Here is a 20,549-nt window from a genome sequence, read left to right as displayed (position 1 = left end):
GAAATGACTTAGGAAAACTGTCATCCAAATGGTCACACCTCACTGGGGATGATATCTGCTATGGACTACATTGTAACCCCCCCACCCCGTGCCTCCATTCATAAGCTGAAGTCCTAACCCCCAATTTGATGATATTCGGAGATGAAGCCTTTGGAAGGTGCTATGGTCTGAATGTCTGTGTCCTCCAACTTCATATGTTGAAATCCTAACCCCCAAGGTAATAGTGTTAGGAGGTAGAGCCTTTGGGAGGCATTAGGTGACAAGGGCAGAGCCCTCATAAATGGGATCTGTGTCCTTATAGAAGAGGTCTGACGGTGCTCCTTGCTCCTTCCACCATGTGAGGACATAAGAAGAAGTGGGACATCTGTAGCCCAAGAAAGGGCCTTCACCACAACCTGACCATGCTGGCACCGTGATCTTGGCCTTCCAGCATCTAGAACTGTGAGAAATTTCTGTTATTTATAAGCTACTCAGTTTATGGCATTTTTGTTATAGCAGCTGGAACATGCTAGTATGGGAAGTAAATAGGTTTAGATGAGCTCTTGAGGGTAGGGTCCTCATGAAAGGATTAATGCCTTTATAAGAAGAGACCAGAATGTCTTGCACTCTGCCACCCCTTCCCTCATCCCCCTGCTCTGTGAGGATATGAATAAGGTGTTGGCCAGGAAGAGGGTCCTCACCAAGAACCAAATCTGCCAGTACCTTGATCCTGGACTTCACAGCCTCCAGAACTATGACAAATAAATGTCTATTATTTAAGTCACCCCATGTATAGTACTGTGTTACAGCAGCCGAGCTAAGACACCATCCTTGACGCTCTGGAAATATTTTACTATTTTTATGCCGTTTGTAATCTGATAACCCCATCAAAAGGTACAACCCAAGATTTCTTCACAAGGCATTTCCCACTGCTCTGAATTTTAGGAAAGGTTCTCTCTTTGCTGGAGCTGCTTTGCCTATGTGTTTTTATCTCATAAACATAACTATTAATTATAAGACATACCATTATTTAAGTTACTAAGAGATAAAAAGCCCAATGTCATAATGGTAAGAGATATACAAGGCACGTCTAGTTTTAAAGATGCTGAAATGTAAGAAATGTATGCTTTGTAACTGAGGACCATATGGCCCTGAGTGTAAGGTGTGACTCTAAGAAGAGAGGAAAGAATCAAGCATTTCTGGACCATGGTACTGGTCCTAAAGCTGAAAGTTCCTGTCTTACTCCGGATTCCTTTTTCAAGGTCCACATTTAGAAAGTAGCTCTTTCCTCAGTGGGGCTGAACGGAGTGGAGAGCCATTTGCTCTCCCCATCTGCTAGGGAAAAGATTGTTGCTCAGCAATAAAAGTCCTGCCCGATGGGGTGTCAGTAAGGTGTTCTTTTTTGCTGTCTGAGCAAAAAGATGTGATGAGATCGGTCTTCATTGAACCAGGGAATTTTGCAAAATAGGGCCCTTCTCACTCCTGGCTTGAAGCAGAAATGTTCCCTTGTAGGTAGACTACAGAAGAACAGTTCTGGAAATCCAAGAAAGGAGAGGACTCATGGTGAATGAGAACCAGCACAGGACTCAGATATATTGCTTACTTTCCAAAACAAGTCCACGCCAGAGCCGAGAGCGGACATAGCATTCATCTCCAGATTCTTGGGGGAAGGCAGGCACTCACAATAAAAGCCAGCATCTAGATGCACAGGACAACAGAGGCTCTCCGCGCTTGTGGCGAGAGCACATCCCGACAGTGGATTCTCTCTGGTGGTACTGGAGAAGCAGTAACACCTCGTTAAAAACCAACTCATGATTCTGAGGCTATGAGGCGCTGAGGGAACCTGCCTGCTTGCTGGAGAGCTTTTCTATTCTCAGTCTCGCTGCCAAGGCCCTGGGCAGCTGGGAGTCCCAGGAGGAAAGCCTCCCCACCGTGACTGGGTTGGGGTGCTGGGCTCTGAGGCTGGAAGTCTGTGATTTGTGAACATTTCTCCTTCCGAGTTTCTCACAGAAGGATCTGACTGGTGCTGTTTTCCGGGGTCCAGACTGGACCCAAGGACCTTCCTTCTGCACGTTCAGGCTTGTCTGGTGGGGTGGGGAAGGCCCCCCAGCCTGCCTGTGGCAAGTGGGGCAGTCAGAGTTCCCAGGTGATGGTGCTCTCTTGGGGTACCTTTTGCTTTTTGGCTGGGAAGCATGCTACACCTCCTCACAGCCCCCTTTGCGGCAGCAGAAATGGGCATCAGCGTTCCCCGTAAACCAAGCCAGGCATCTTGTTAACTAGCCGGAGTGACCTTGTCACCAACAACATTTGCAGTCGTGGGCAAGTGGCTCCATTTGCTTCCTGTGCTTCCAGAATGCTGGCACACCCTGCTGGGTCTCACAGCTTGGCCTCCACACGCTTCTCTGCTGGGAAGCTGTGCGCAGAGCAAGGCAGGGGTTGGGGAGGGCACTCTGCAGTGGTTTTATTCTTGGTCATCACCACTGGAAGGTTTTTGTATTTTTAATTTCAATATTGTCATCTTGCCAAACAAACAAATCCCCTGTACCAGAAGCATTTGAAATGTTTAACGGCATCCCTTTCTTCAGGGTGACAACCCCAAAGGCCAGTCCAACAGGACATGGGACATGAGCACCACAAAGCAGTAACAGCACTTGAATGTTACACTGATGCCCTAGCAGCGCCCTCCCCTGGGGCTCATTTTGGAAATTTATGGGGGAGTTTATGATTGCACCATGACTTGGGAAGGGGGTTCCCAACCTGTAGAGCATGGGCTCTCACCTTGAACAATAATTTTTTTAAAAAAGATTTTATTTGTCAGAGAGAGACAGAGACCACACAAGCAGAAGGAACAGCAGGCTCCCCAGTGAGCTGGGTGCCCGATAAGCCCAATGCAGGACTCAATCCCAGAACCCTGGGATCGTGACCTGAGCCGAAGGCAGATGCTTAACTGAGCCACCCAGGTGTCCCTCATACAAGAATTTTTCTGTATCCCGAATAAATTATAAATGTCCCGCTGGATGGTTGGGTAAATAAGAGATGTGTTCATAAGTTGTATGTGTAAAAAACCTAACCTGAATTACAAGGTACTTTTTGTGAAGTTTTAATATACCCTGACATTTTGGGGAACTGCCATTAGTGTACAAATGGACAGAAGATTGTACTCTGTTTTGTACAAAATTCTACCAGCGATTGTTCACTGTTTTGGAAAAATGTGGTCAGTCTGATTTGTACCTGTGACATTCTCTGTGGTTCTATACACAGGGTGCAAATATCTGGCTCTTTCATATGTCTTCTTCAGTGATTAGGATTGGGCACTCACCTGTTGAAATACATGTATTATTCTCCTTTTAGAAAACCTTCCTTATACTTCTTATAATAGATTAAGACACTGTACTGAAATTTTATTATGTTTTATAAACAGACTACATTATCTATGAATTTTATTTCAAGATGGAGAAGGTATTACTTTTCCAGTGTGGTATTATAAATTACCACAGATTTAGTGGTTTAAAAACACATTTATTCTCTCCAGTTTCTGTGGGCAAGGGTCCAGAGGTCCTCTGTCAGGACCCCTCACAAAGCTGAAACTGAGGGAGGTGTTTGCTAGTTGTGTCCTCATCTGGAGGGTCAACTAGGACAAGATCTGCTCCAGGTTCACTTGGTTGTTGGTAAAATTAAACTCCCCGTGGTTGTAGGGCTGAGGTCCTGGTTTCCCTTGCAGGCCATGGGCCGGGACTGCCCTTAGAGTCTAGAGCTTTCTGCAAGTTCTTGCCAGGTACTTCCTTCCACAGACCCTCCAACAGTGTGGTAGTTTGAGAGAATGTAATATTTCACTGTCTTTTAAAGATCAGGTTCACTTGAGATAATCTCCTTTATTAACTCACAGTGGATGGATTAGTGTAACCTAATCATGGGAGGGACATTCCATCCCATCACCCCCTCGGCCTGCCCACATTCTAAGGGAGGGGATTCAACAATGTGTGTACCTAGCCAGGTAGGTACTCGGGGGGACTCCCAGATATCTCTATCTCCTAGAACTGAGGAACCACTGCATGCCATGAAAGGGAGTTTTTCATGTACATTTATCTTATGGAAGCCTCCAAATCACCTCTGGAGGCAGGTATAATTTTTGTGGCAACTCTCCCCATAGCCATAGTCAATGTGAATTACCACTTGGGCTGACTTAAAAATGTTTAGGGCCGGGGCACCTGGGTGTCTCAGTGGGTTAAGCCGCTGTCTTTGGCTCAAGTCATGATCTCAGGGTCCTGGGATCGAGTCCCGCATCGGGCTCTCCGCTCGGTGGGGAGCCTGCTTCCCTCTCTCTCTCTCCCTGCCTGCTTGTGATCTTTCTTTGTCAAAAAAAAAAAAAAAAAAAAAAAAAAAAAATGTTTAGGGCCCCAGCATAGCAGGATGGAAAAAGAAAGAAAAGGAAAACTTAAGCTCCAATGAACTTAACTGGAATTTGCAAAACCTAAAATTTTAGAGGAAATTCTAAAGCCAGAGGCACACAGATAGGCCACCCCCGCTCCCCAGCTTGATTTCTGACACAAAGAAACCATGAGGTAGTAATTGTTTGTTATCTTAGCTACTAAATTGTGGGGTAATTTGTTATTTAGGGAGGGCTACAAATATATGAGCGATACAAAGCAACAGCTGATTAATATTAGAAGAGGCCCACTTACCAAGCTGATTTCATGCCGACTCACTCACGGAGGAAGCATTAGAACAGTACTTCAGAAATGCAGAATTCTTGACCTATGGATGAAAGAGGACTATGTATAAGGATAGGAAGAGGTAAGTTATTTTAACGTGAGCAGTCTAATATCCAAATGAGTGTCACTCCTTTCAAAATAGTCACCTTGAGTGACTGTACATTTACTCTAATGACAATTGTTCCAACCACATCGGGAACAATTCTCAGATACTCCACTTTGAATAGTCAAGAAGTTGCTGGTCACACCTCAAAAGTAACAGATACCCAAAGACGGAAACTCCAGAACTTCTTTCTGTGACTGTGGCTAACCCTGGTGAGCTCCTACAGAGCTTGGCCCCAGGTGCAAAGTCAGTTGAGGGCACTCTGATACTGACAGAGCCATGACCTGAGATTTCCTTCTGCTAAACCAGCAGGGAGAGGTCATGGCTCTGTCAGTATCGGAGGCCAGATTGGTACCAGAGCTCAAGATTCCTTGAATTCAATGTAGAAGAGAATTCCCCCACGGTGGTTTGTAGTGGGGGGCTCTGGATGGGTTACTAGAGTGTCCTAAACCCCGATTTTCTTAGGCCTCCAGGCTTGAGAGGCTGGGGCATCATTGGCGATTTCAGTGTTGGTTGCCATGCACAGTGGAGCTGAAGGCAAGTGAAGGAGGCACCCTCCCCCTAGGCATCTACACCCTGGCAGAGAGCAGCAGTGCCTGTACCGATAAGGGAGCCAAGAAACAAGAATGAAGCCCAAGAGGTGGCCAGCGGAGGAGAATAAGGAGACAAAAAGTCCCAGCTTCTAGGCTTCATAGGTCCTACTATCTGTCTTTATATCCCTGGAATACTTTGGGCCATTTGCAGCAAGGGAAGCCCCCTAATGACATATGTCCTCTGCAAATGAAATATTTGCTCTAAAAACCTTCCATTGAATTCATAATCTACTGGAAATGCCAACATTCTCTTTCCCAACGAAGGAAGATGAAGAACAGTGGGGTCTCTTTTGTTAGAATTTCCCATGTTGTAAATTTTTGGACGGCTGTAAAGCCGGTCTTAGAAATTTTATCACCTTCTATAGCAAACAAAATCCTTGATGGTGACTGTCAAAACTCTGAAGAGGTTATGATTAAAACGTCTTGAGGAATTGTTGTAAGGAGACATTTTAGGCATCAAAATCCAATTAAAAAATTCTGTTGATGAAAGCAAACTCAAGCTTCTCATTAAAAGTGTTAAAAGATTTTATTTGAAAGTTTCATACACATTCAATACTTATGTAATATAATATGATGCCTCCAGATCCTCTTTAGTTCTAGTTTTTTTTTTTTTTTAAAGATTTTACTTATTTATTTGACAGACAGAGATCACAAGTAGGCAGAAAGGCAGAGAGAGAGGAAGGGAAGCAGGCTCCCTGCTGAACAGAGAGCCCGACGTGGGGCTCGATCCCAGGACCCTGGAACCATGACCCGAGCCAAAGGCAGAGGTATCAACCCACTGAGCCACCCAGGCGCCCCAAGTTCTAGTTTTTTTTAATAGGGAAAAGTGGCCCTCTTTATGCATTTGTGATATAAAGATGGTTGGGAAGCACTGGGACAGTAGGAGCCCACTTCTGGGCTCACACCAGCTCAGACCCACCTTCAGAGGAGTGGAAGGGGAGCAGAGGCTGCTCTCCAACCCCAGCCTTCTCTCAGCTGTGTAAGAACCAGGGAGAGGCTAAGAGAGCATGCCACAAAGATAACCTCCTCTCACATCACAGAGCTATAACCCCAACACCAAGGCTGGATTCTGTTTATTCCTCCCTCCTCGTCATGGAATGGTAGCCCCTAATGGAGGTGGTGAGTCTTTATCCTTTGGAGGTGGATTAATTTCCAGAAAAGCTTTGGGTCACCGGAGGCTAAATTCACTTGCATTAAACACTTTGTAAGATGGCTAATAATATTTGGAGTCCCAAAGAGCCATGACACAAGTCAATTTTTAAAAAATTTTCCCTAAATGGACTCCAAGGGTAATTTCCTAAGCCAAATGCTTTGATGCCTGCAATAATCATATTGGTTCCTGTGGTTTGCAGGAAGAGTGTCAATTAGATAAAAAAGGTCTAAGATGTTTAATTAAAAATCATTGTCACTGCTTTATGGCTATGCCTCTTAGGATATGCAAAACAGATTCTCTAAATAGAGGCTTCCAAGAGGCAGCTGAAATAGCTTTACTATTGTTTCTAATGAATTCCTAACAATTGAATGGCATCAAACACTTGGAGTTTTATCTTCGTAAAAAAGTGGAAATGGGAACAGCTTCAGTTAAGAGTCACTGCAATTGGGGTGCCTGGGTGGCTCAGTGGGTTAAAGCCTCTGCCTTCTGCTCAGTTCATGATCCCAGAGTCCTGGGATCCAGCCCCACATCGGGCTCTCTGCTTATCGGGGAGCCTGCTTCCTTTGTTCTCTCTCTCTCTGCCTGCCTCTCTACTTGTGATCTCGGTCAAATAAATAAAATCTTAAAAAAAAAAAAAAAGAATCACTGCAAAACACTGATACTATCTGGTATTAATTTATTTCTATTAATTTCAGGCTAAAGGTAGTGTGTTCAGAAGGCAATTAGAATTCATAAAAGAATGAAGGAAGGAAAAAGAGACCATGGAGATGAGTACAGATGTGGAAGTGGAGGGGCAGTGCCTCATAACAAAACAAAAATCCAAGAATGACACTGATGTTTCCTAGAACTCCAGAGCAACTTTGGGACTTTTCCAACATTTTTCTCACTGCTTGTTCTGTTTCCCATTTATTTTAAATATGTTTTTTTATATGCTGTCAATTTAGAAAATAATGTATGCTTCTTTAGACAAAAAAAAATCAGAATAGTGCAAAGTAAAAGATGAAAGTCCCCCAACAATTTATTCTTCACATAAAACATGATTAAATTTTGACACGCTCCCCCTCTGTTTAATTCTACAGTTGTTTTCCCTCATGTTCTCTCTGTTCTGCTCCCCACTAGGCCTCCCCCTTCTCTCACTTTGGCTTTCTGTCCAGATTCCTTTTGTGGGTTCAGTCCAGCCTCTGGGGGTTCATTCCTGCTGCGGGTGGCTCTTTTAAGCCCAACTCCCTACACCACTGCTCCCTCTTGTGGCTCTAGAGGGTCACTGCATACCGCTGAGCTGCCAGCAACTTCCAGAGAGGCTTTGACCCTGGGAGAGCAGTTCCACCCTAACCGCCTCCCCCAAGGTAGCTGAACAATTCCGCAAGTTGTCAGGAGTCCGTCAAGATTCTGTCTTCTAACTTTAAAGGCATTCCCAGAGAGCAGTTTGGGTCTCCCAATGAATGTGAGGGCTCTTCTTAGGATTTCTGAGAATCATGACCCCTTCATGATTTCTCATGTTCTTCTAGGAGGGTTTCCAAGAGGCATCAAAAGAACACACCTGAACTGTGTTAATTCAAATTTGCTGAAAGTAGGGGCACCTGGGCAGCTCAGTTGGTTAATTAAGCATCTGCCTTCAGCTCAGGTCATGATTTTGGGGTCCTGGGATGGAGCTTTGGGCTCCTGGCCCAGTGGCAGGGATGGCCTGTTTCTCCCTCTCCCCCTGCTTGTGTTCTCTGTGTCAGATAAATAAGTCTTTTAAAAAAAATTTGCTGAGAGTAGAACTTAAATATTCTCATATAAAGATAAGCATATGTAAATATGTAAGGTGATGGATGTGTTCATTAACTAGATGGAATGCTTCACAATGTATACCCATACCAAGTATTTTACAGTTTAATATGTCAGTTATCCATGAATACAGCTGGGGGAGAGGAAGCAAAGTCTGCAGGGTTGAAGTTCGCGTGTGTGTCAGAGTGTGTGAGGGTATGTGTGAGAGAAGTGTGTGCATGTGTGTTGGATGCAAATGTAGCTGGGAGGAGAAAAAGGAGTGACAAAAACTTCTGCATCTCTTTACAGGTCTTGGGGGAGGGGAGGGATTTTAAAATTCATTTACTGTGCACCTGGGTGGCTCAGTCAGTTAAGCATCTGCCTTCCGTGGGGCTGGGATCAAGTCTCAAAGCAGACTCCCTGCTCCGTGGGAAGTCTGCTTCTCCCTCTGGCCCTCACCCTGCTCGTTCTCCCTCCGTCTCTCTCTCAAATAAATAAAACTTAAAAAAAATTTTTTTTTAAATTCATTTGCTTTACCTACAGATATCAAGCAATCAAAATATACCAGCACTGGGGACGCCAAAAGTAACCAGATATGATCCCGCTACCAAGGCTCTCTTTTACAGTTAATGGGAGACAGTTTATAGGAAACACTGGCCTAGGAGCAAGCACTGAATGGCACAGAATCAGAAGATATGATGTTGAGCCTCTCCTCCACCACTATGCAGCTTTGTGATCTTCGAAATAATGCAGGAGTTGGAAGAAAGGCGAACAGGGACAGCCCTGCCCAAAGAGGGAACCACCCTTAAAAAGATTTACACCATGGGGAAAGGAGCCCTCCACCCTTTCCCAAGCCGCAGTAGAGGACAAAAACCTGACTGGATGACAGGCACAGGAAGGGTTAATCAGGTTAAAATAGACGACAACAAGCCCATAAAACCCCCTTGACTCAGAAACTCCGGTGACAACCCTCTCAGTTCCCCTCCCTCCTCGGGAGCTTTGTGCTATCGCTCAATTAACTTTGCTGCCAACCACTCTGTCTGGTCATCTACCTCTTTATTCTTCAAAGTAGTGTGAGCAAAAACCTCAGGCATTAAAGTAAAAGAAATCCTGTAACAGAAATAGTCACTTGACCTCATTGAGTCTCAAGTTTTCTTCATCTGTGAAATGAGGACAAAAATACCCCCTCATTTGTCTTCATTGCCTCGTTGTGAGGGTCAGCTGAACTTGTGAATGTGCTCTGAAAACCCCACACCAATGCAGCTAGACGCTGTTATTCTCAGTATAATTTGGCCCTTCCAAAAGCTGTATTTTTTTCTAAAATACCTTCCTGCAATTTGTGCCTGGAAATTCTGACCCACAGAGTCACTCTTAAGGGGTTTTCCTAACTGGGCAAGGCATTGTTACCTGGAGGGCCCAGCGGTTATCTGCAGTAGCTCGTCTATCCCACGAATCCACCCACGGATTACGTCTACCCGCATTCCAGTGGAGAGGCTCAGTGGGAACTGGGGACTTACCCCACACAGCAGGGCCGGGTTCTAGCTCTTTAACTGGAACTCCCGACCACTGTGTTATCTACCTACTGGCTCCAGCATGGAGATCACCCAGACTATACCTGAGACTATGTCTCTTTCCCCAGTAGCTTCCAACCACCATCCCCATTTGGGCTGGGTCATATCGTTTTGGTACTGCTACCACTATCATAGTGGGGATAATCCTTAGCTCAGTTCTGATACAAATTTGTGGCTGAGGCTGACATGCCCAGCCAGTATCTCCTTGGCGCTCACCTCTAAATACCAACAGCTGTTTTTGTAAACACCTGCTTTTTCTTTGCTGAGGGCTATTTTGGGATGCCAATGAATCAGCACCTCCAGATGCAGCCCACAGGCAAAGTCAGAAGAGGTGTGGATAAATACATCAAGTTTCTCATCCCTTGGGCACTGGATAACTGAGGAATATTCTAGAGTGTTTCCCAGTGGGATTAAATCCCAGTATCTCCCAGAGGGCTCTTGCTTGATACACACCCTTATTGGCTTCCTGCCCTTCCCTGTCTCTACGAGTGTTTCCTGGGAACCCCTCACAAATCCACTACTTACACCCAAATCCTTGTGTCGGAGTCTGATTCAGGAAAACACAACCTAGGACAGTTGGTACTGGAAGTTAAACTTGGAATGGCATTGTGGAATCAGACCATTAAGCAGCCCAATGGCAACAAGGGCCCATTGTGAGTCTTATCTGGGGCTTTGAAAGATTCTAGAAGATACTCTCTTTAGCTTGTGAATAAGTTGGGTAAGACTCACTTGCAGTGCCGAAATGGAGTCTGCTGGAAGGAGATGCATCCGCTTATGCAATGGCTTTGGCACTGGCATATCAGAGATTCAGTGGCAAAAGATTATAGAGCTGGTTAATTGTTGAAGAAAACAACAAGTTCAGATCAGCCAACCATCAACTTGGAACATAGCGTGAAAGCCAGAAGACTTTGGGGCATCTGGGTGGCTCAGTCGGTTAAGTGTCTGACTCTTGGTTTGGCTCAGATCATGATCTCAGGGTTGTGAGATAGAGCCCCATGTCAGGCTCTGAGCACAGTGAGGAGTTTGCTAAAAGTTTCTCCCTCTCTCAAATAAATAAATCTTAAAAAAAAAAAAAAAAAAAAAAGCCAGAAGGCTTCGCAGGCAACATTTTAAGAACTCTCCTCCACTGCAGCTGGAGGGTCAGTCAAAAAGAAAACCAGGTTCAGGACTGGATTTTCAGGCTGTTGCAGTAACAAGAGAGTTGAAGTCACAGCCTTGGCCATATCTCCCATAAGGAAGTGAGGGCCCCGATAAGAGTGGGACTCTGAGATGGGACATCTGGGGTGATGTGCCCCAGAAGCTCTAGGCTGTCACAGCAGCCCTCTCCCAGTAACAGAGCGACCACCTACCACCTGGAGATTAGACCAAGGCCTCCCCGCCGCCAGATACCTTGCTCGACAGTGTTTGCTAGCCTCGAGATTTGCTCCTCCGACTCCTATTTGCAGCTTTATCAATAATTACAGTCCTGTCTTAGTAAGGCTTGGAAAGGGAGTAATATCCCCGCTACGGGAAGGAGACCTGGCCCGAGTTCTAAACGACTCCCAGGTGAGTTCCGCCAGCTGTTCTATAGAACCCTCCTGCTTCTACACGGAGGAACTGAACCATCTTGTCCCTTCATGTTAGTGGCTTAAAACTGGCCATGGTGGAATTATGTCCCAACTAAAAATCAGTAAACGCCACGTACTGAAGTCAGAGTTTTTTCTTCTCCTCCCCTCGTGCCACTTCCCCTCCGCCCCCGCGTTTTCCGCCGTCTTCATAGAGAGCTGGCCTGCCACCAGCATACCACCGTGAGACACGGAGCCTGGAGGCAAGCCCCAAGTGACAAATGTTGTGCAGCCAAGGTACCTTCTATTGGCTCTTAGGGTAGGACGGCTTCCCTCACAGAACAGAATCAGGAGGCGGCCAGGAGTCGGTACCCTGCGCAAGTCAGATTTAAAACAAGATCCGGCTCCAAAAAGCACCAATGAGCTGCCTGGGTTGCCGCCCATATCGGCCAATCAGGATTAGGCTCTTCCAACCAATCAGGATAAGGTCTTTCCAACCAATCAGGATGAAGCACTACTTTTCTTTCCTTTATTAACATATTTGACCCAGGAGACCGGGAACCCGAGTGGGCACTTTCTCTGTATAAAGCAAGCCTTACCCTCTTTTTTCTTTCTTTTCTTTTCTTATTTTTCTTTTCTTTCTTCTTCTTCTTTTTTTTTTTTTTTTTAGGAGACAATCCTAACTAATTATTTTCTATTGTTTGTGTGTGTGTGGTTGCTCCATGTGGATTGTCCTGTGTTTTTTGGCTGGGTCTTAGCTTGTTTTTGTTGCAACCCACACTGAGAAACTGGGTGAGGACTGCCATTCTTCATTGTGGCAGCTGACACCAGCGTTTGTCCATTTGCGCTTGATCTTTTCTGTTAGGTAGGCTAGGAAGTTCCCGTACTGGCTCCCCTGACTTGACTCCCACGTGCACCGTGGTCTAGCAGTCATTAACAAAGGCCTCTGGAGGGTTGTCTCTCTGCCTTGCTTGCCATTATGGCAATAACTTCCACCTTGCCTCTGATGGGCAAATGCCTCCCTGCTCCCCTCCCCCCATACAATGCCTAGAGCCCAAGTTTAACGTTATATATCCTTCAGTCAGTCTTGGTCTACAGAAGGCGGCCACTGCTGAACTGTTCAGGGGTGTTGGTGTAAGCCCTCCCAGCTAATGGTTCTTTATCTGTTGGAGAAAGTGTCTACCATGTCTTCCCCAGGATGTGAGTCCTGATTCATGAGAGTGAGTCAAATAAAAAAGTTTTGCCTTATTTTCTGTGGCCCAACGGTGACTCAATACTCTGAAGATGAATTTCCATACTTGTTTTCCTGGTCCCTCAGTGTATGAACAGGATGCCTATATCGATCAGCTAGCAGAACTGACCCGGGAGTCCATTAGAAATGCAGAATCTCAGGCTCCTCCCAAACACCGAATCAGAATGGATTTTTAATGAGCTCCCAGGTGATTCATCTTTATATGAAAGGATGAGAAGCCCTGTTTCAGAGCTTTCCAGAGACCCCAGCAGAAAAGAGTCTTCAGTTTCTTAGGCTTGAGTAAAAGAGCTAATTTTCTCCGACTCCATCATCACCAACCCCCTTGTCATCATCAGTGACTGTCAGCGTTATCACCTCGAGCAGGATCGATGAGGCGGACACTTCATCGTGGACCAGCACATATGGAGCAGACAATGCCTTGTCCTAGCTGACCCCGTTTCTACAAGTATATTTATAAAGTAAACCATTTATTTTTTCCCTATCTAACAGGATTCTGTAACTTATTTGCTTTCACTTAGAGTTTTAAATCACCTTCTCTGGCAATTCCCACTTTCCCCAACTCCTCCACCCTCGACTGCTTCTCATCTGCCCAACATGCCAGGTTCCTTCCTCACCCTGCCCCTCCACCTTTGTGCACTTACTAGAAGACTTCTGCTGTTGTCAGAACTGCCAAAGACAACAATGCTTCAACTGGCAGGAAACAGTCTTCACACTCAGGATTTCCTATTATGTGCAGCCTTTTCCAGAAACACAATTGCATCTAAAAATAGAAACTGCCTGGATTTATCTTCATCTCAACACAATGACTCCGCGGCCACTGTGACTGGCCTTGAATGAGGGCCAAACACTTTGAAACACAGAGACACTCTAGCAATGGAGGTGAAGGAAGCCACTTCCAGGGACTTCCAAGTGAGGGTAGGCAGCTGTTTACTTATTCCCCATTCTTTGTTATTTTGCTCGGTTTTGCCAGTAAAGCTGGGGTAGGAGGAAGGAAAGAGAGGAAGACAGGGGGCCATGGACCGAAAGGAAGGAATTCAGGGGAAAGGGCTAAGGAAGAACAGGAGGTGGGAGTGACAACTGTGGGGCCGAGGAGGTGACGCATGAGGAAAGGAAAAGTGGCAGGTGTGTTGTTGAGGAAGAAAAGTGAACTGGAGAAGGAAGAGAGGAAAAGGACCACAATGGGATTTTCAGCAGTCTCCACGCAGCTGGAATGGCCAGAGCTTCACAGCTGGCTTATGGTTTCCTGAGAGTGGAGAATGAAGAGAGCCGTATTTAATGTCCGTGCCAAGTTTGGTGTTGTTTATTTTCTTCTTTACAATCCCCAGAGTAGCATAACCTCCTCTGAGGAAGAGATGTTCTCACCTCTATCCTCATTCCCTTCTGTCGGACACGTGTGTTGGGGATGGAGAGGGACAGGGGATGGAGGAGGTCAAACAGTGTCTTGAAAGCTAGAGAGGTGTCTGCCCCGTCAACCTGAGACCAGAGAAAATAAGCTGTTGCTAAATACAGTTCTCAGACTCCTGTTTGAGAAGACACCACAGCCTAGGAAGTAAGCCCTCAGTTGGATATTGGAGGAGGTGATCCTGGCAGAGAATTTCTAGTGATGATTCTGGGAGAACATTTTTCATGACCTGAAAATTCAGAAGCAAAAGCAAATGGAGAACTGGTGAGAAGTCAGGAGACAAGTGCATTGGAGGGTACCTGGAGAGAAATAAGCAGAAGGCTGGGAGTTTTCCAGGGCTGGCAGGCTCTCCTGACTCAGAGTTAAGCAGAGCTAAGGGTAGGCCCAGCTCTGCCCTTTCCCACTGGGGGGACTGGAAGCACTCTCATCCTTTCTCTAAGCCTCAGGGGCCGGCCCCATCTGTGAAACCTGGACGAGGACACCCACTTCCTAAGGTGTTTGTGATGATTCTGGGGTTTGTGAATGAAAAGTTCCACTTCCTGTTTGTTCTATTTGGGGGATTACAGATAGAGTCAGGATTTAGGAGGTGTTAACAAAAGAGCTTTGACCTGAAGTCAGACATTGGACCAGAGAAAGAAGGAGATGCAAGGGAGCAAAAATTAGAGTTCATATTCAGATCTGGTGAATGAAGAGAGAATATTGGAACCCTAAGGACTCAGACTTTGTGACACAGGGAGAAATAGTGGCAGTGGAGAAAGAGCCAGTTTCTTGTATATACTGTGCCTCAGGACAACCAAAGAGATGTAGAAAGTGTCTCCCTCTAGGAGTGTTCCGGCTAATAAATGAAGATAGCGAGAATTAAAAATGTAACCATTTTGCAACCTCTAATGAAATAAAGGGCCTAGGACCTGATCATTGTGTCAGTTATCAATTTATTGCCTCTCAGCCCCCTACCACCCTTCAGTACCTGCTCCGTAATAATGGATTGGACTCTTGAAGCAGTTTTTTTGAACAATGAGTGCAATGTTAAGCTTTGTCAGTAGAGGGCGGAGGAGGGACACTGCTGGAGAATGGGGGTTTTTCTCGGTCTGCGTAAAGGTATTGTTTTTCTTGGTCCAACCGCGTGGCCTCTCAAGGGTGCTTGCTCTGCCCCAGCCACGTGCTTAGGCCGTGCAGTCCCTCAGAGACCTCAGAGTCCTAGCCTGGGCCCAGCGATCACCTTGACTCGGCACTGCGCTCTCCAGGCCTCACCCGGGCAGTGGAGCCCCAGCTCCTCCTCTGCACTGTTCAGCATCAGCTGACTTGTGCCTGAGGACACTGTTCCCAACTTGAACGCTGCGCGCAGGCCTTCCACCCTTAGCAGCCGCCAGCTCCCACCGTTGCCGGCATCCGTGGAGTCTTTCTGGCTTGCCTGGCGACTGTGGACTAGCTCTGGCCAAGAAGCCCAATGAACTCAACTGCCTTCATTTGCTGTGCACAACCAGACCTGCTCCAACTAAGGGGCAGCCTCAGTCTTTGGAGAACCCTCTCTCCAAGCTCATTTCTCCATGAGTATTCTCCCTTAGATATTGGATACCATACATCATCCTTCTTTACAGTTATTCTCCTATCACAGTTAATCATTCTTTATATGATTAAATATAAGGGAATGCCTACTACTAACCTCACAAAGACACAGCAGGAGTCATGGGGTCTTGCTGGAAACACAACACACCTATAAGATATTCTTGTCAAAACATCAATCTTGAATCAAAGCAAGACTTCGACACAAGTATTCAAGAAACTCACAGGACACAGAGACATGTCCAATGATATCATCAGATGCAATCAGCAAAATCCAGGCTATGGGAAACTCCAAAGAAAAAGAACCAGAATTCTCCAACAAATGAGAGAAAGAATCTGTAAATTAAAAGAGACTTAGAAGGCCTATTAGCCAATTAAAATTCATTGACCTTCTTTGAATCTGGATTCAAACAAGCTGTTAAAAAAGATTTATGAGCCAATGGAGGAAATTTACTGGATACTTGATGATGTTGAGGTAATTATTTTTAAAACTACAAGAGCTAATGAAGGAAATATGAACACTGAATGTTTGATGATATTAAGGAAATAATTTTTCTTTTTGGATATGATATTACTGTGGATATTTTAAGAGCTTTGATCTTTTAGGTTTACTTACTAAAATATTAACAGATGGTTTGGTATGATGTTGGGGATTTGCTTCAGAAGAATCCATGCATGGGGTAGAAATGGATAGGAGAATATACTGGCCCTGAGTCGACAGTATCAGAACTGGGTGATGAGTACACGAGCTGATTAAAAACCTTTTTCAACTCCTACAGATTGATAAGAAAAAAGGCAACCTAAGTGAAAAATAAGCAAGGGGTATAAATAGGCAATCCATGAAAGAAATATAAACAGCCAAATGAACATGTAAATGTGCTCAGCCTTGCTGGTAATAAAGAAAATGCAAATATAAAACAACAATGGAAGATCAATGAGATGGGGAAATGGGTATTCCCATTCGTATTACCATACAGAAGGACAAGTGGGCAGAATTTTTCAGATGTAAAACGTGCATTTCTATAAACCCAATGCTTTTGCTTATGGTCAGACATATGGGCAAGAATATTTGTTTATTGCCATATTTTTTTTTTTGAAATAGCAACACCCTAGAAGCAAACTAAATATCCATCAATGAAGAAGTGGTTGACAAAAAGGAGTAGCTAAAACATGATGTGATATATCCACACAAGGGACTCTGTAGCCATTTTAAAAGGCTTCATGAGCTGACATAATAAAGCACTCTAAGACATATTGTTTAGTGCAAAAAAAGCATGTTACAGAGTAATGTGTTCCAACTGATCCCATTTCTGTAAATAAAACTAAATACACCTTGTGGGTGGGGGGACACCTACAACATGTCCCCTTAAAAATGGAATGTTGTAAATGTTTACATTTCCATGTAAATATTTACTTGTATTCATATGACTTTGTATATACACATACTCTGCTTTGTTGATTTTTCATAATACTTTCACGGTGTTTATGTCATTTACTTTTCTTTTACTTTGTAAGAATTTACTAAATTTGGCAAGAAATAAGTCGTGATGAACTGAACATAAGTGATCCCTCCAGGATATGGTGGGAGATCCAAGGCAGGGAAGTGAGAGCTTGGTGGGGGCCCACATGCCAGAGGCTATGCCCACAGCCAGGCCCTGGCCCACCCTGCCCCACCCACCTTACCTGCCTGGTCCAGTTAACACATAGATAATCAGACAAGTTTTAAGATAGAGAAAGCTCAAACAAGTTTTTACTATTTAAAAGGTTTCCTCAAATGTGTCTTGTCATAGGACTTCCAGGCCAGTGAGTTCAATTCCTGATTTTTAAGGATGCTGAGGAGCTGAGGCCCAGGGAAGCTAAGGGAGTTACCCAAGGCCTCCGGACTATTTGGCATTTTAAAAAGTTCTCTTGCACAGTACTAAGAGGGCAACCAGGAAAGCATTCCCAGGAAAGCTCTGAACGTTTGGGAACAATGAGGAAGTAACTAGGGGATTATATGTTCAGGACAAGCATTCAGAATTCCAGCAAATTTGCTGACAGCCATTATGAGTGACCGGCATCCCGGGGTAAATCACCAGGATCAGGAGAATGAATCATCCCAGGCTTTGTTCTTTGTAGGACAGCACATTTTTCTCCCGCTCCCTCTGTTCTACATCACGGGATTGTTTCCATCAGGGTCACTGGGCTGAAGGACCCACTAAATCTGGCCTCAGTCCTATCTTGGCAAGCGGCCATGACCAGGGTGATGGAGGAGTGTTTACACATGTCAGATCCCAGGAACATTTTCTCTGTTCTGTCTGATAAAGCCCAGAGTCAGATAGGCAGTGGTGAAGAGCACTGGACCAAGAGCCGGCTCACCTGCGGGTGGCTTTTGTTCTGCCCTGAATCCAGCTGTGTGAGCCTGAACTGGTCATTTAAGGCTTTCAAAGCAGGCACAATAAACAGGTTAGATGTGACTCCCCAGGTCTCATGCCCCAGGAACCTGCTTTGGGATGAAAGTAGCTTCCAGCCTGAAGATCTGTTTTCAAAATCTGTTCTCTCAAGCAGAGTGAGAAAGAAGTGCAAGTTTATAGCCATGACCAGTATAGAGCCAAGGCCAGATGTAAGGAAGAGAAAGAATCAAGGTGGACATCACTACCCTATCCAGGTAGAGCAAGTAGACTCACCCTGGGAGCCAGCTGTTTGTAGCGGAGGCCTGGAGCACTATGTTGAGAAGAATCTAAAGGAAAGCTGAGCTCAGGGAAGAGAGTTCCCTGACCCATGAATGATGTCAGCCATGGTTGAGGAGGGTGAGGGCACACCATGTTTTTGCTACCCTTGCTCCTAATTACTGTATTTATGTTCCTATAGCCATGGACCCGGGGACCCAATATGAAGCAGGAAAATGCATGTGATGAAACCTTTTTAGAAAAAAATTTCAGGGGCACCTGGGTGGCTCAGTCAGTTAAGCATCTGCCTTTGGCTTATGTCATGATCCCAGGTTCCAGGATTGAACCTCGTATCAGGACTGCTGCTCAGTGGGGAGTCTGCTTTTCCCTCTACCCCTCACCGTGCTCTCATGTTCTTTCTCACTCTCTTTCTCTCAAAGAAATAAAATCTTAAAAAAAAAAAAAAAAGAAAAGAAAAAAATTCAGAAAGCTGGCTAATTTGGGGTATAATTAGCAGATAAGGGAGTGGGGAATCTAGATGCCTGGGCTCTGTTCCTTGGCCCGTCACTAAGTAACTAAGAATCTTGGAGGAAATCAATGTGTTGGGATATCGATGTTGGAATCTGTATCTTCCGGCTCTGTTGTGGACTAAGATGTGATAAGGAAGGTGCTAAAAGGCCTTTGGAAGTGGAGATGGCTTGTAGACCAGCCCTGATGTTCCTTCAGCCACAGGAAGTATTTCTTAGGGGCAGTTTGGCCCAGTTTTGTCTTGTTTTAATTAATGCTGTAATTGTCCAACATAAGAAAAAACAAAGTGAATTATAAACATTTCTCTTATGATGTGTAAAAAAGGGCAGAAAAGAGAGACCAAAAGAAAATTATCTGGTTTGGGGGGGGGGGGGGGGACGTTGTTTTTGTTTTTTGTTCTTTGAGAGTAGCTGAGAGGGGCAGAGGAAGAGAGAGAATCTTTAGTAGGTTCCACGTCCAGTGCGGAGCCTATCACAGGGCTGGATCACACAACCCTGAGATCGTGACCTGAGCTGAAATCAAGAGTTGGATCCTCAACCAACTGAGCCACCCAGGAGCCCCCCAAATTACCTGTATTCCTATCATTCAAATCCAACATTTGATATCTTATATTCCCTTGATCTGAAGAGAAGTTGATATAAATGTCTTCTATGATAACTAACAGATTCACCTTTTTGGGCTCCTTTTCAGGAAACTGAACTGCAGATGAAGAGAGTGTTTTATTTAATATTAATTTAATTTAATAATATTAAATATTCATTAAATAATTATTTAACACAATTGGTAATAATAATTTCATGTTATTTTATCTTTTTTTTTTTTAAAGAGGAGGCTGAGAACAAAGGTGTTATGAGCCTGTTCTTTTTTTTTTTTTTTCCAAAGATTTTATTTATTTATTTGACAGAGAGAGGGAGATCACAAGTAGGCAGAGAGGCAGGCAGAGACTGAAGGGGAAGCAGGCTCCCTGCCAAGCAGAAAGTCCAATGTGGGGCTCGATCCCAGGACCCTGAGACCATGACCTGAGCTGAAGGCAGTGGCTTAACCCACTAAACCACCCAGGCGTCCCTTATTTTATCATTATTATTATGAATGACTAACCAGGGCCAAATGAGGGTGACACTCTTTATGCCAGCATCACTTCTAACTTTGTGTATAAAATTGAGTCAAACCTGGTCCTTTTTGAAATTACATGTAAAAGTGAGTGAGGACTAGAAAGTAACAGATAAAAATAATAAACTACTTTTAAAATTTTTATTTGATGCTGCTAAGTTATCTTATTTGATAAAATAAAATGAAAATCACTTGCAAGGATGAAGGAATACCCTAGGATCGTTTTCCAAGGCAGGGTGAGGTATCTAGTACACAGTACTAGTTAAGCCTATTGGCTCTGACGTCAGACAGGCCGAAATCCTGGCTCCTCCCAAATAATAAGGATAATAGTGGGAGCCAAACTCTTATAATAAATCATTTAATATATATGTACATATATATCCTATTGTCTCTGTTTCTCTGGAGAGCTCTAATGCAACATGTCAAGTCCCTAGGACAATGTCTAGCACATACCAAGCACACAATAAATCTTGTTAAGATACATCATGTCGAATCAAACACGATGAGGTTAATTCTGTGTTGGGCTCCCTTAGAAGATCTTTGGTAGCATGTATACAGAGCAGAAACTGTTGCTAGGACTGAGAAGAGGAGTACCCTTGCTGGCAAGAACTAAAAGCAACAACGAATGCCAGAAATTTCTCA

At 44.6% G+C, this 20,549-nt stretch overlaps 1 long non-coding RNA gene across 1 annotated transcript in view; it reads right to left on the bottom strand.

Annotated features, from left to right (window-relative positions):
* The window catches only part of LOC131824997 (uncharacterized), an 85,204-nt gene that overhangs the window by 59,551 nt on the left and 5,104 nt on the right, over positions 1-20,549 (bottom strand). The window contains exon 3 of the long non-coding RNA XR_009351078.1: positions 4,662-4,734. This is a non-coding gene — a long non-coding RNA (uncharacterized LOC131824997). The remainder of the gene's footprint in view (positions 1-4,661; positions 4,735-20,549) is intronic.

This window comes from Mustela lutreola, chromosome 2 (assembly GCF_030435805.1).
Source record: "Mustela lutreola isolate mMusLut2 chromosome 2, mMusLut2.pri, whole genome shotgun sequence".
NCBI lineage: Eukaryota > Metazoa > Chordata > Mammalia > Carnivora > Mustelidae > Mustela > Mustela lutreola.
This window is presented reverse-complemented; position numbering and strand designations above follow the sequence as displayed.